Below are 17,219 nucleotides of genomic sequence, written 5' to 3'. Positions count from 1 at the left end.
CCCACCTCATGTATTTACAAGGGCTGAATGATGCCGCATGGTGTCGCTGCTTTCCAGCCACGCTGAAGGGCATAGCCCAACAGTGGTTTGGCAACTTGCCGGCTGGTTGCATTAATAGCTTCAAGACGCTTGCGTTCTTGTTTGCTTCCAACTTCTCTATGAACATCCCTGCCAAGAAAACAAGCCTTGATCTTGGCAATGTACAGCAGGGAGATAGAGAAGGCTTGCGTTCTTACGTCAGGCGGTTCAATCTGGTACGAATCCAGATCCATGGGCTATCTGACGAGGCCGCCTTCACAGACTTTTTCAAGGGTCTGAAGAACGGTTCTACCTTCAAGTATGAACTCGTCCGAAAGCAAATTTTCACTCTGCAGGGAGCGCTGCGAGAGGCGGAAGCCTATATACAGGCGACCGAGCTCTGCTCCTCCAACAAACAGTCGGACTCTAAGAGGTCCGACCGACAGAAGGAGAGTCGGCCTGCTCAGTCGGCTCCCAAGCCAGAAGAGAGCAAAAAGAAAAAGCAAGTCTGGGCCGTTGATAACTCTGATCAGCCGGCCCAGAAGAAGAAGAAAGAGTGGAAACCGTATGTCCCAAGGTACGAATTCCACAAGGACTGCTGCTCCATCTTGATGGAAATCAAGGACCGAATGACTCTTGAGAAGCCGACTCCAATGAGAGGTTCCATTGAAAATCGGAACAAAAATAAACATTGCCACTTCCATGAAGATGTCGGTCATGACACCAACGACTGTTTCAGCCTCAAGCGAGAGCTTGACCGTCTGGCCGACAAAGGACAGCTAAAGTCCTATGTGAAGTCCAAAGTGACTTCAAAGGCGAATCAGGGGCAGTCCAAAAAGAAGGCTCCCCAGCCGACTGTTAGTACCGACACCGATGAAGATCCGGTATATACCATAGCAGGCGGATTCGCCGGGGGTGGCCCGACCATTCGGGGCACCAAGGATCATCTGAAAAGGATGATCCATTCTGTTGAAGAGGGAGAGGCGGCAGGCACATCCGCCTTCCCCGAGGTCATCATCACCGAACAGGACAGAGGCAAAGTCCGTCGGCCGCATGATGACCCTGTGGTCATTGAATGTAAAGTGGCCAACCAACTGGTTGGTCGAATCTTGATCGACACAGGCAGCTCCTCTGACCTCATCAGCCTCAAATGCTTGTCCAATCTCAAGTACAAGCCAGACAGCATGATGGAGGTTTCTCACACCCTTGTAGGGTTTGGGGGAGGACTCGTGCACCCAGTCGGACGGATAGATTTGCCCATCCGGCTGGGGCAAAAGGGAAACGGCCGGCATATGACCATCCGTTTCCTCGTGGTTGAAGAGCTTACTGCCTACAACCTCATCTTTGGTCGACCCACTCTTAACGAGTGCAAGGCTGTCATCATTCCTGCCCTCATGCTCGTTAAGTATGAGAGGGATGATGGCACAGTCGGCTCCCTTAATGGGGACCAGAAGACAGCTCGGGAGTGCTATCTCTCGGATGTCAAGCCCGCGGCCGCAGCAGCCGTCCGAGGCAAACAAACAGTCGACCTTGATGATGACAAAGACCAAGCGGCCCCACCAACTGAGAAAAAGAGAAAAATTGATCAACTGGTGGCGGTCAAAAAAGAGAAAAAATAGCAATCACTGACCGGGGAACGGTCGGATGATCTCCGTCCCCAGCCGAAACACATTGATATCCCTCTGGATGACGCTCGGGCAGAGCGGACTGTTAAGGTAGGGACGGTTGCATTTGCTAAGCTAGGTGACAGTTTGCACCAGCTTCTGAAAGAATTCAAAGACACCTTTGCCTTTGAAGTAGAAGAGATGCCTGGCATAAGCCCGGATCTCGCTGTCCACAAACTAGCCGTAGATCCTAAAAAGAAGCCCATTCGGCAAAAGAAAAGAAATCACGGCGAAGAAAGAAGTCAGGCGGCAACAGTTGAAGTTAAAAAGCTGCTGGACGCCAAGTTCATTCGGCCATGCAACTTCCCTGATTGGGTAGCTAACGTTGTGTTAGTAAAAAAGCCGAATGGTACTTGGCGAATGTGTGTTGACTACACCGACCTGAACAAGGCATGTCCAAAGGATAGTTATCCATTGCCAAAGATCGACAGTCTGGTCGATTCAACAGCCGGACATGCCCTGATGAGTTTTATGGACGCCTATTCAGGCTTCCACCAGATTCCCCTGTGGAAAAAAGATCAAGAAAAGACGGCATTCGTCACTGATCAGGGGTTGTTCTGTTATACTGTGATGCCGTTTGGTTTGAAGAATGCGTCTGCTACTTTCCAACGAATGATTAATACGGTCTTCATTAATCAGATCGGGAGGAATGTAGAAGCATACATTGATGACATGATAGTCAAATCCAAACTACAAGTGGATCACCTCACTGATCTCCGAGAAACATTCGCCACACTCAGGCAGCACAAGGTCATGCTAAATCCAAAAAAATGTGTCTTTGGTGTTGAGTCTGGGAAGTTTCTCGGATTCCTGATTGATCAAAGGGGAATAGAGGCCAATCCTGAGAAAATACAGGCGGTCATCGACATGCAGTCGCCCCGTACTGTGAAAGAGGTTCAAAAGCTTACAGGTTGTATGTCGGCCCTGGGGAGATTCCTCAGTCGGTCAGGCGATAAGTGTCTCTACTTTTTCCAAGCAATCAGGAAGAAGACTAATTTTGAATGGGGTGGTGATGCAGAGGCGGCCTTTCAAAAGTTAAAAACTCATTTGCACTCTTTGCCGAGGCTTGTTAGCCCTTTGCCCAAAGAGACGCTCTTCATGTATCTGGCCGTCTCCGATCATGCCCTCAGCGCTGTTCTCTTAGCTGAAAGAGATGGCACTCAGCTCCTAGTCTATTTTATCAGCCATGTTCTCAGGAACGCTGAGCTTCGGTACCCCATGGTTGAAAAGTTTGGTCTTGCTCTCTACATGGCCATCAAGAAATTGAAACCTTACTTCTTGGCACATGCGGTAGTGGTCTATACTGACCAGCCGATCAAGCGGCCTCTGACAACTTTGGAGTCTTCTGAACGAATGCTCAAATGGGCGATTGAAATGCAAGGATTGGAAGTCACTTACGAACCCAGGAAAGCAATAAAGGGGCAAGCATTCGCCGATTTTATTGTGGAAATGACAAGGCCGGCTGCTCCGGATGATACTAGTCAGGTTTGGAAAGTGTATGTGGACGGGAGCTCCACTGCGAACGGCTGTGGTGCAGGGATTATCTGTCAGTCTCCTGAGGGGGACAAATTTGAATATGCACTACGGTTCAAGTTCCAGGTCTCTAATAATGAGGCCGAATATGAAGCCCTGCTTGCTGGCATTCGGTACTGTAAGGCAGCAGGGGCAAAGAAAATTGACGCCTGCTCAGACTCTCAATTGGTCGTACTCCAAGTCAATGGAACGTACGAGGCCACTCATCCGGCCATGATAAAATATTTGCAGGCGGTCAAGGATGAAGTTGGGACACTTGAAGAATTTACACTAAGTCAAGTGCCCAGGTCTTCTAACAATCAGGCGGATGCCTTGTCCAAACTAGCATCATCCGCCTCTTGTGAAACGCCTCGATCAGTCTTCTGGGAGTTCATGGAAAAAAGGAGTATCTCTGAAGAAGACCCCATTGGAGTTCTTGACCGAAGCTCAACCTGGATGGACAGCATCCGGACTTACCTTACAGACGGCAAGCTCCCTGACTCACCACAGGAGGCGGCTGTTTTGAAAAAACGAGCGTCTAACTTCGAGTTGCGACAAGGAGAACTCTTCAGGGCTGGTTTTCTGAAGCCTCTGTTGAAGTGTGTTACCCCTGAGAAGGGTAAGGAAGTCCTCGAAGAGTTGCATGCAGGATTCTGCGCCTCCCATATAGGGGGCAGATCCCTTGCTGCCAAAGCCAGGCGGCTTTACTTCTGGCCTACACTGGAGTCGGATGCAATGAAGTTGGTGAAAAAATGTGACAAATGTCAAAAATTTGGCAAGCTCATTCATCGTCCGGCTACAAACCTGTCGGCCATCCACAGCCCAATACCCTTTGCCAAATGGGGCATGGACATTCTGGGGCCATATACAGCCGCACCAGGAGGCAAGCACTACATATTGGTGGCTGTGGATTACTTTACTAAGTGGGTAGAGGCGGAGGCGGTCAAAAACATTAAAACAAAAGATGTCATTTCTTTCATCTGGAGGAACATAATCACTCGTTTCGAGGTGCCCATGTCTATGGTTTTTGACAATGGTCCTCAATTTGAAACGCCTCAACTCAAGACTTGGCTGGGAGACCAAGGGATCTCTAGCTTTTTTGCATCAGTCGGCCGGCCTCAAGTAAACGGCCAGGTCGAGGCCTTTAACAAGTTAATCTCAGACGGAATTAAAAAGAAAATTGAACGGGCTGGTGGCCTTTGGGCGGATGAATTACCACACGTCCTCTGGTCCATCAGGACGACTGCTAAAGGGGCAACTGGAGAGACCCCATTCTTTATGGTGTATGGTGCAGAAGCTGTCTTGCCCATTGAACACTATGAGCCGACTCTTCGAATCATGTTGTATGATGAGGAGGCAAATTGGGAGGCCATGCGTCTAGCATTGGACTCACTACCAGAGCGCAGGGGCAATGCTGCCTTGCGCCATGAGATATACCATCTGAGAATGACTCGGGCTTACAACAAAAGAGTACACAAGCGTCCTCTCAAAGTAGGGGACTTTGTGCTACGAAAAATGGAAGCAGTCGGTACGGCGAATGAGCAGGGAAAGCTAACCCCAAATTGGGAAGGCCCCTACCGAATCTATGAGGAAATAAGAGACGGCACCTACCGCCTGGAAGAACCAGACAGCAGGCAGCTGCCCAGAACTTGGAATGTAGACAACTTGAAAAAGTACTACTTCTAAGTACGAATGTAAATGTTTCAATTTTGTTATCTCAAAGGTTTGTTAATGAGAATATGTTTCCCTTTTTTAAAATTTTATTATTTTCAGCACCGTCTGTACCAGCTACAGACGGCCAATATGTTTGAAAGGCGTCTGTCTCAACAGCAGACGTCCCAAACCCTTTGAAGGAGCCGATTGTTCTAAACAGTCGTTCCTACGAAATTTTATTAAGTTTATACCAACATTTACTTAATCAATTACGAGGCCTAAGGCCAGATATATATAAAAAGAGACCGAATGGTCACAGTCTGCTCCAACATGAGTATGACCGTCTGCTCCAACATGAGTCAGATAACCGGCGACGCCCATTTGGGTGAATTCGTCGAGGAGAAGCATCTCTCATTTGGGTGGCACATTGCTCTACGAATATACAAGCGGCCCAACCGAATGCTAAGGCAGCACTCGCAGTCGTTTGTTTTAATCGAAAGTGAAATCTAAAAGGCCAAAATTTTCTATCTGTTCTAGCACAGTTCGGAAATGGTCACTGTTTCATAAGTAGAGGCTAACCGAGGCATAAAGCCGGATGCGCCTGTTTTAGCTCAGGGGCAAAACAGGCGGAAAATTTTTATAAAAATGCGTTAAGTTAACTACTTAGCACTTACTTGAGGTTATCAGCCGGATGCCGCCTGATCCTTACCTATGGGGCAAGACAGGCGGACGAATTATTTTAACGAAAATAAGTTAAGTCCCAGACTTAACACTTTAATCTCAATGAGGCCAATGGCCGGATGTGCCTGTTTTTGCCTATGGGGCAGAACAGGCGGGGATTTTTCCTTAGCATAACAGCTAAGTTGGAAATTTGAGTTCTGTTCGAGCCAATAGCCGAATGAACACTTATTTTTGCCAAATTCTGGATGGACGTCTGTCGCGTGGTTTGGGGCAATCACCATAGTGATTGATTGACTTAGAAACCATGAATACTCTTATAAGTATCAATAATTTCCAAGTCAATCAATCTCATAAACCGAAACCACTCGACATCCGTCCAGGGGCAAGAACATTCGCATGGTATACAGGTTATAATACTTAGCCAAAAAACATGCAAAAATTTCAAACAATTCAAAGGGCAGAATGAAAAAACTTCAGCCAAATGGCCGAATGATTCAAATTAAAAATGACCAATCGCCACCAGACGATTGATTAAATTGTTATCTGGCAAAGCCAAGGAAATTGTTAAATTACCCGACTCCTCGGTCGGTAAAGAAACATAAATACTCGGCACACAGACCGGAAAAGCAAGTACATGGCCATTTGGCCACAGAAACAGAAAAAATAAAAGCTTAAGTGATCAAGGGAGAGCCTCTTCATTGGCAGCCGGCCTGTTGTCCTTCGGCTGCTCTGCATCATCTTTCTCTCGCTCCTCCGCCTGATCTCCCTCCTCCTCCCCAGAGGACGACTCCTCAGAAGAGTCGGACCCAGAGCCTTCAGCAGCCTCGGCCTCAGCATCAGCCTTGGAAGCTTCTTCCATCTCCTCAAGGAGGCGATCGTCGAGAGCTTTGCTGAGCTCATCAAACTTGGACTTCCAAATCTGATAGTCTGAGCCTGGCTGAACAGCCACCCAAGTGTCCCGCATGATGATCTCGTTGTCCCTGATCATTTGTTTGACCAGTTCAGCTCTCTCTTGCTCGGCACGGGACTCGAACTTGGTCCTCAGCTGGAGCTCCTGGTTGGTGAGTTTATGCTCCAGGCGGCTCACCCTATTCTGGGCCCTTTCGGCCTCATCCTTGGCGTCCTGAAGGGGCTCGAGCTCCGCTTTAAGGGACCTGATCTCCTTCTTGAGGTTGGAGACTTGAAGGCGGGCCGAGTCCAGGTCCTTCTTCACCTGCAGATTGGCCTCCGACTGCGAATACATCATATCAAGCGTCAGAAATTCATTCTGAGCAATATCAAATTGAGCCCTATCCAAGGCGGACTCGGCCTGAGCCTTAGCAGCTTTTACCTCTTTGGACTTCTCCTTGAGGGGTTTTCCGAGCCCTTGGACTCGCAGCATGGCCTACAAAAAGAAGCCGGATGGTTAAGAACCAGGCGGATAAAAGAAAGAGACGAATGTAAAAGTGATTCAAGGCTAAGTCTACCTCACAAAGATTCCCTAGAATACCATCAAGGTCTAGGGTGCCGACTCCTCTGACGGATGCTTTATCATCCGGATCAATCGCCCTCAGCATGGACTTGGCCATTTGAACTACAGTCGGCCTCTGTATGGGAACTGCAAGAAGAAAAAGTTAGAAAAGTACTCAAGTATGGATAACTTGAAGAAAGGAAAAGGGGACGAATGGTCCTTACCATCTTCCTCATCCACCTCCTCTTCCCTCAGAACCCTCTTCTGACCGGTAGAAGAGGCGGGCCTTTTCCCCAAAAGCCTCTCCTTACCGGAAGAAGAGGGGGGCTTTTCCCCCAAAAACCTCTTCTCACCAGCAGGGGCATCTGAGGGCCTCTTGGGCTTATGAGCAACGTGCTTCCGGCCGCCCTTGCCGGATGCGCTCACATCACCCGCCCTAGTCTTTTGGAGCTTAGGGTCGGATGGTTTGGACGGGGATTTGGAGGAAGTACCCTGTGTCATTGAAGACAAAACAAAGGTCAGTAAGCATTCGGCAAAGGATAAGCATTAATCAGAAAAATGCTAAGTACAAAATCTCACCCCTGGGGTACCGGCTGGTTGCTGCTCTCCCACCCTTGCAGTGGTGGCTCCCGTCCTGTTAAGGACGTTTGATCTGTATCTGGCAGCAGATACAGTCGGCTTCTTGGAGGCCGAGAGTTTCTCCATCGCTTTGTCTGCAAAAAAGAATCAAGTGTTCGTCACATTTAACCAGTGAAGACAAGAAAAATAAATACGGCATATTAAACAGACGGCCGACTACCTCTCGGCATCTCAGTACTTAGCCTACAAGCGGCCAAGAACGTCCCTTCCTCAAACCATTTGTACAAAGGGAGATAGCATTGAGGGGTGACTTCCTTGTCCCCCTCATCATTCGTTTTCACAGACACGGTGAACAAACCCGCGTCCATGATCTCCTCCTTTGCTCGTCTAGGAAGAGCTGACAATGCACTCCTGCCTGCTAGGAGAGGTGGATCCTTGTTCTACCTGTTAAACTTTTGGTTCAGGCGGCGGTCGGCAGTTTTGACTATGTAGAACTTAGTTCTCCAGTCTTTCCACTTGTTCTCTTTGCTGACAGCCATCATGTACCCCTTGCAAGTAGTCAAGGTGTACCAGCCCTCGCCACCCCTAGCAGGCGCCCTGCTAAGATAATGCATGTGGGCGAATGCTTCAAAGCTCGCCTCCACTTCCAGCATCTCGCAGGCGGCAACGTACCCCAGAATATTGATCCATGAATTGGGTACGAGTTGCCAGATACCAAGTTAGTATCCATCAATAATCCTCTCCACGGCCGGGTGGAGAGGGAAGCGCAAGCCAGCCTGAAAGGCCGCCTCATAACAACCGAATGCTCGGTCTTCATAGCTGGCCATACTCGGCCAAGTGATGGTGTCGTCCTTATTGGGGACGCACAAAGTGAAGCCATGGCCCAGAACAACCTTACGCTTAAGACTTGTAAGGCCGTTTGCCATGGTGTTCCGCCTGCTCTGCGGAACATGATGATAGTATGGGGATTTCTCCAAGCGCCTGGAAGCACTCGGCTCGGCCCAGGATTCCCCCCTCTCAACTGCCAAGGACTCCCTGGCAGCGTCTATTCTGGTCCTTGCCTCCCCTGAAGAGGCGGAGGCATTATCTGAAGAAGATGACAAGGCCGACTCGTCATCAGAGCTAAGGGACTGCCGACTGGTGCCAGCAGGGTCCTCCCTTAGACTCTCTTCCGGCGCCTGTTCAGAAAGCCCGGCTGCATAGGTTTCATCTGCCTCCTCCAGTATCCTATCACTAGGAGTACCGCTTGAAGAGGGCGAATGGTAATAAGTAGGGGTAGGAGGAAGATAAGAAGGGCTATCAGGGTGTTCCGACACCTCACTTCGAGGCACCCTCATTGAGCCGTCAGAATAAGGAGTTGAACCATTCGACGGGAAAAAAGATCAATCGGAGTTGGGTTTTCTTGCTGTTCTTTTTGTTCTGGCCATCGTGTCCTGCACAGACGCAAAACCAGTCGGATTCGGAGAAGTTCGCAAAGCACAGTCGCTGGTCAAGCAGTCGGCACTACAAGTTCTAGATTCAGCCGTCCCCGGTGACCGGCTGATCACTATCCTATACTGTGCCGCATGCGATTGGGAAACCATTTTTTCGAAAACAAAGAAAAAATGAGAAATAAAAGAAGAAACAGGCGTTACCTTTAGAAGAAGGGTGAAGAGACGCTTGGTTAGCTGAGAACTGTCGGACAGCGGGCCGAGTGTCGGATGCTTGAGAACTAAGAAACACTTAGGGAATTTTGAGATTCTTAAAGTCAAAAGTCAGAGATTCTCCAAAGATTCGCAAAGGTGTAAAAGATTCGGGGGGTGAAAACTTTCTATTTATAGAAGGGTTAAAAACCCTAAAACTTTCCCTCCACAGTAACTATTCAAAATCCGACCAGTCGGATGCTGACACCTGTCACAGGCAACATGTGGCAAGCGCGTATCACCTGTGAGGGGCAAATGATTTGGGTAAAAATACCCTAGGCCAGTTGGCCCAATCAAAGTCCGCCACGTGTCACTGAAAGGGGCGCCACTTTGGACCTCTCAGGGAACGACACGTGGCAGACGGATAAAAGGACCTGGGATTGGCGGCTTTCAGGCCCAAATCCCGAGGTCTGCAAAAGCTGCGTGAGTATTCCCTAGGGCACGAAACCCTAGGGAGTGCACGTTTTTCGAGAAGCCTATAAATAGGAGATGACCTCCTCATTTATGGCAACGTGAGACATCTTGACATTCAATACGAGATACGTTTCTTTTGACACTCTTTACGAGATATACTTAGTGATTACTAATCATTGTTAGAACTGTCACTCTCAAGAGAACAGTACACCAGAGCTTGGAATCCGAGCAGATAACCCTTTACATTCCGCACCTTATTCTTCGGACTTAGACTAACTTAAGCTTCGGAGGCGGACCACCGACCATTCGGTGCTCCGTTGTTTTGCAGGTACAGGCATCCAAGCGAGCATCCAGTCTTAGTGTTGTAACTCTCCCAAGGGACTCAAAAAACCCCGAAACACTACTAATTCATCACTTCAATCACAATTCACAATCTATCCTAGCATGATGCTACGCATACACAAATATTCTTGTGCACATACGTACCTTAAATAACGCCTAAACTCGGCCACACTTGCTAGAAATCACCTAGCTCGAAACTTCCTACAATTAAAAACACATAACTATAATTAATCCACTATTCTCACAAATTTCCAGCAACTATAACACTAGTTAAACCATACTAATTAACCCTTTTAATGACATAAAAGCCTTACAAACTTTTTCTTTAAGTGGGTACTTTAAATCCTTCCAAAAAGACTTAATTTTTATGAATTAAATAAAATTCCAGCATACTTATTTAGTACTATAAAACATCAGTTTTAGACTAGGAAATCATATATACATCATTAAAACCTTTTTCCCTTCTATGGGTAATCAAACCCTAACTCTATAATTAAAAAGTAGTGTGTGTAAATAAATTCCAGCATTATATTGAAGGCTTTAAACTCATCAAAACCATGATTAGACCATGAATTAATCAATAACAACAACCTAGCCTCAATCCCTAACTAATTATACAAAATCCCCAATTTCTAGGGTTTATATTTTGGGGTTTTTAATTAAATAAAAATCTGAAATTTATATTAATAAATTAGCAACATCAAAATCCCAAAATCAATACCAAAATATAATAAAAATCATGCCTTTAAAACAATAAATCAATAGAATTAATTTTAGGATTAAAGAAGTTTTTTTTTATACACACAAACCGAAAGAGGAGTGGGCACCGGCCAGCTGGACTGCCAGCGTTGTTGCTGCCGCCAGTGGTGGTGGTGGCGCCGGTGGTGCTGGCCGTGCGTGAGGAGGGAGAAGAAGAGATAGAGTGGCGTGGGATTTTAGGGGAAAAAGAAGAGAAAAAGAAAAGAAAAATAATGGAAAAAGAGGAGAAAGAAAATAAAGAGAAAACCTTTGAATTTTTGTGAAATATGACAATTATGAATTTGTGTGGAAAAATCTTGAAGTTTTAAAGTATTTATACTCTCCTTTTAAAAATAAAACTCATATTTACAACATTACCATTACTAATTTGTACTCCCTTACAAATTCTCCCTTTAGGCCAACTTATTGGGCCCCTAAATTCCCAATAATTTGGTCAACTCATTTAAATAGGATTGACCCAATTAAAAATGCTTTTGTTGCCTAAATTCATGATCTATTTTATTTATACACACTTACAATTTATTTAAATAAATAATTTCTTTTTAAAATGAAAAAATCATTTTAATAAATAAAATAATTAATTTATATATATAAATATAATAAAAATACGGAGTATTACAAGTACAATTATAGATAAAAGTTAGAGAGAGAAAGTGGAAAAAGGTACAAGACATGTTTAAAATTCAAGGATAAATTAGGAAGTGTAATAAATAAAGTTAAAAAGTGAGGGTATAATGGTCTTTACATACTATTCAAAAATAGAAACAGGAATAACATTTTGGATCTCCAAAATAGGAAAACAGGAACTATATTATGGAATGGAGGGAGTGATACCTCCGTTTTTTTAAAGTTCGACATTTTTAACATTCATGTGATAAAAAAAAATAACTTTGACCACATTTCATGTATACAATAGAAATCAATTAGCATGTGGAATTCCCCTTATTATAAATTTTCCAAATATAAACTTTATTCATGGTCAAATATGTTTATTGGAGATCAAGTAAATACGAAGTGAGTCGAACTTTCATCAATGGAGGGAGTATATAAGGTTTTAATGTTAAAAAAATTCTATGCTTGTAATAACTTTTGTATTGAATGACCATTGTAGAGGTAAAAAGCAATTGCACTCATTTAATATAATAGTAATAAAAAAAAAGAAATATGGTATGACAATAACGAGGCGTTTGATTTGAGGGATAAAGATAAGAGGAATAACAAGGGATGGAGATTTTATAAAAGATATCTATTTCCTTTGTTTGACATGGAAATGAGACTTCATAAACCTTTCCTTGTCTTATGTTTGGTATGGTAGACTAAAGTATGGGGATAAATAACATTATTATATTTTCACGAGAAAATTCAAATTTCCCAACATACAATTCATGATGTGTATCTCAAAGGGTCAAATTTTTCATTTCTAGTGAATAACTAGGGTTAATTTTGTAATTATGTTTTAAAAAATATCTGTGTTTTCAAGCTATAACAGAAAGCTTCAATGAAGGAGGGAGCACTGAAGAACTTCAACCGAAAATGGAAAAACTTCAGTGTAGAAATGGAAGAGCTTATACGGAGGACGACCTAATCCTACCCCATAAGGGTTAACCTTGTCCTTCTTTTCTCCCTTAGTTTTACATATAGTTAGGGTTTTCGTTTAATCTTATGTTGGTGATAGTGATTGCTCACAACTCACTTCTATGGAGGAGGAAGAAGCATGAAGAAGATGAGGGCGAAAAAACTGGGGCATGACGAAGAATGAAGTATAAAGAAAATAATATGGAAAAAAAATATATTAAAAGATTCATATAATTCCTTTTCTTTTTTTAGAAACACCCATGTATCTCGTGTTGAGATCCTGAAACTAACTCCTTTTTCACCGTGGTCATATATGAGGGCCGGGCTTAAGTATAAAAAGAAAAATTATACTTCCTCATATTAAATATTTCTATTATAAATAAATAAAAATATAACCGAACATATTAGTTACGCTACAAATGTTTTTTTCTACTTCACTTACAAAACTCTCAAATATTGTTTTTCTTAGAATTTTTTATCTTATAATCCGTGTCTCATTTCCAAGTATTTTTTTATTGTATTAGATAATAATATATAGAAGATAATTAGTTGGGTATATTGTAATTTTTTCGGGAAAATTCAAGTTTCTATCCATGAGAAACATAATTTATCTCAGGGCATTAACGTATTTTCAAATTATAAAACAAGGGTCTTTTGGGTAATTTATGTCGATTTATTCTGCTAGTGATAAGTTGAAAATGGAGAAGCTCCAAAACAACTTCCATGGAGGTTGGACAACTTGTGTTTTCACGAGGTTTATCAATGGCAAACTCTTATAGAGAAGAGAAGGGATATTGCACAATCGTACCCAACAATAATCACCTTCCCTTTAGGATTAACCATTACCTTAATTATATATTTTTATCTTAGGGTTTTAGTTAGATTTGGCGACAAAGCCGTCGAAAATGGTGATGTCGAGATTTGTTGGTCTTTCATTGAAGTAGCTTTAAGAAGAAAACAAAGAAGATGAAGATAGATGATTAGCCGGGTAGGAATGAACAAAGGTTGAAAAACCCATAGATGGACCATGGAGGTGGGTAGTGAGTAAGAAGATGAAGATGCTAATTTTCCTTTTTCTTATCATTCAAAATGTAAAAATAATTACAATTTTGCCACCGAGATAAACAAATGTGTGGACTCCCTTATTTTTTTTAACATAACAAAAATCAAAAGAATAATGTATTTAAACATATGCAAGAGGCTACAAAAGACATAAAAAGTGCATTTGGTGTGTTCCCCAATCTTGATGGGCAATTGTATGAGGTTCCTTTGTAGGGTATGACACCAAAAAGGATTAAAAAAATAGAATTGTACTATAACATGATTGTTGAAATTGAAGGAGCAGCAATAAGCGAATGGAACGAGAGAGTATCCTCTACTCTATTCCCAACGAATCATGGGTTTATTCAACAATTTTAGCATAGTCTACAAATTAAAGGCATGTTTGATTACGTGACCGTGAAATGCACCCCATACTCGCTTTTTTATTATTATTGTCTTAAATAAGTTTCAACATTAAGTTTGTAATTTTATGCAATTTCTTTATTTTGGTTTACTTGTTTGAAAATATTTGGCATCGAAAAATTATAGTACGAAGTATGTTGTACTCCCTTCGTCTCAAACTAATTGACACAATGGACCTTTTTTTACTATTTATATACTACGTATTAATTTTAATTTTATCATGAAATGTTTTTTAAAAAAAGTTTGAAAGAAAATTATAAAGTTTGATTGTGTCAATTATTTTAAATGAATTAGTAAATATGTATTTGAGTGTATGTAATTTTATTTTATGTGATTTTCTTCATTGTCTAATAATTTTGACTTCATAATATAAGATTTCTAAGAAAATGTAAATAGGACACACTTTATTTTGTGGAATAAATAAGGACACATATAGATACACTAAGGTTTGTATAAAAATTGATAGCTATTTTGTATTATATAAAGAATTAAATAAATAAATGTGAGTTTTGTGTACTATATGTCTATATTATTGGATTAGTTACAATAATGTCTATTTTTATGATTTAATTTTTTTACTATTAAATTAATAGACACTTTAAAATATTAAGATCAAAATTAAGTTTCAGCAAATATACTTTTTAAAGTGATTCATACACTAAAAAATAGAGAAAGTACCTAATAATTTTTTAAAATTATCACACTCGTTGTATACACATAGAGCTACTGTAGTTGAGGATCTAGGCTCCCCAAGTGATGGGGGTTCGATTCCTCATCCCCTATTTCTATGATAGGGTGTGGGGCCAGGGTCGTCGAGATTTGAACTCAACAACTAAATAAGGATCTCCTTGATGGATTGTAAACTTAGCCAACTTGTACATGATAATAGAGTCTTGCTGGAAATTCTTTTTAACCACAATTAAAATTTCATATTTTGAGACCTTAGAAAATCCGAGGCCCCGTGCTGTACAATCTAATAGCCAGCCCTTGGGCCCTCCTTCGTATCTTATTGTTTGAAAAAAAATTAGAGCTATTGTAGGATGGGATGACTTTTGATTGTTTTAATTCAAATCATAGTCTTCCATTTTTATTCCCTAATGTGAAGTTGTGAACTGTTGATAATGTTTACTTTATATTTTGTTTTTTTTTTTTTGAAAATTAAAAAAATAATTAAAAAAACTACCACGTTCTTGTCAATTTCTATTTTAGTTTATTCTCTATATTTACTTAGTATTTTTTTTCCCTTTACTTCTTTTCAATCTTTCTTCTTTGTTTTCTTTGTTTTGAAATGAATACTATTTAATCTTTTGCGTAGAAATGTAACTTGAAGTGTTATTTTGTAAATCAGTTGTCTATTTGAATTACTAGCAATTTAAGTATAAAGACCAAGTTAATGTATCTTTCAAAATTGCCAATGCATCAAGTACTTGTAAATTGTAATCAAGCAAAATAAATGTAGCAATCTTGAATTCAAGCAACTCAAAAGTAGGCGTTTTCTAGAGGTGGAATCTTCTACTTCTTCCTATTTGACCCGAAACCGATCGATCTAGCCATGAGCAAGTGGAGAGAGCTCTAACAAGCCTTGGAGGACCGAACCCACGTATGTGGCAAAATACGGGGATGACTATTGAGCCATAGTACTTTTGAATTGTAGCAATCTAATGGCATACCACTGTAATACCCTTCATGATTACTTTAAAAGGATTGAATATACTACTCATACCAACAAGATGCGTCTTCTTTTTAGACTACTAACAACAGTCATGAGGAAAAATTTCCTCAACAACATCACGTCAATGAGGATGTCCATTTTTCCTCACGAGGAAATCTTCCTCATGGCATGAGAAAAAAACTGGATGAATAGTAGCAAGTGAGCCCCACCACCACACTTGCTAATTTTTTTTGGCTTCTTGCTCTCCAAAACACCGAGTTTTGATGGTGCTATGAGCAAAAAAAAATTATAAATGATGTGCTGACAAGGTGACGCATGCCCAATGAGACGCTGACACGTATCCCTGTCAGCGCCTGTTGAGGGTCAATTTAAATGCAGCACTATTTTACAATGGCTATTTCCTTTAAAACCGATTTTTATGCTTAAAAATTTTTTTTAAAAAAATACCAACGGTTATAAAAATTTTTCCTCTATAAATTGACATCCATTTTCATATATTTTAGTATACTTATAAAAACCCTCTATATTTAATAATCTCCCAATTCTACTACAAAATTAATTTTCTTTTTATCATCTAAATTATTATTAAAGATATTTTTATCTATATTATATCAAAGTTGTATTTTTGTTAGTCTATTTTTTTTATTACTCTTTTCTATTTATTAGTTATAAAAATTGTTGTTGTTACGTTCTAATTATTTTTAGTAATTATCATTATTGTTATATTTTAGTGCAATCTAATGGATCCCAACAATATCCTAATTTCTCTCAAATTTCTCAACACCAGTAGAAAATCAACCTGAAAACAATTACTATGAACAACAAACACCTCCAGTTTATCAAGGAAGCAACTCTCAATATTCTAACAGTCTAGAAGAAAATGACCTGGAGACACCTTAATACCCTCCAACAGCTCCAAGAATGTAGACCAACCTTTAAGCCGCTAAAGCAAGTCGCATTTGGTTAGTTGCAGAGGATGACGCTCTAATTGGATTGTATTTAGAAATAAGTGAATGTGCGATTGCTAGCACGAACCAAAAAGCATCTGAGCTTTGGCAAAAAATACATGAGGCATATAACAAAGCTCAAAGTACAAGCCGCATATACTCCCACCAAGAGCTTTGAAGAGTTTAGAGTCGCATTGGAGAGGAATAGCAGCAGATATACTGTAGTGACAATCTTGTTATGAGGAAGCGGGTAAACTTCGGAAAGTGGAAGTGGTTACAATGAAGCTAACCGAATTAAAAATGCATCCAAGTTGTTTCATATCCCTACTGGTCACAATTTTACTTTTCTTCATGGAGTTGAAATGGCTAAGGATGATCCAAAGTGGAGGACAAAGCTAAGATGGGCTTTGTCAGAGGAGGAAATTAAAGAAAGGCTTGTGGTGCTGATGACGAGGAAGATAGTAGTGGAAGTGGTAAGAGGTCTAGGGTTGAAGTTGGGAATGAAGCCCCTAATGACGGTTTCTTGTCAAGATGTCTACCATGACCCGACGATGTAAAAAAAAGCAAACGCTAAGCGTAGGGGTAAAGCGGTGGCTTCCAAGAGTGCATTTTTTTTTACCATTGGTGAACAAATGAAGGCGTGTACTGAAGTTAGAGAAAGGGAGGCAATTCTGAAACAATAGAGGTTAGAACTTGACAAGGAAAAAGAAAAAGAGAAAACAAAAGCAAGTTGAATTACAAGAAAGGAAGATGAATTTTGATCTGCTGCAAGCTCTTTTAGCAAAAACTACACGATCGACCCCTTCT

Source organism: Chenopodium album, chromosome 12 (genome assembly GCF_948465745.1).
Source record: "Chenopodium album chromosome 12, dcCheAlbu1.1, whole genome shotgun sequence".
NCBI lineage: Eukaryota > Viridiplantae > Streptophyta > Magnoliopsida > Caryophyllales > Amaranthaceae > Chenopodium > Chenopodium album.
This window is presented reverse-complemented; position numbering follows the sequence as displayed.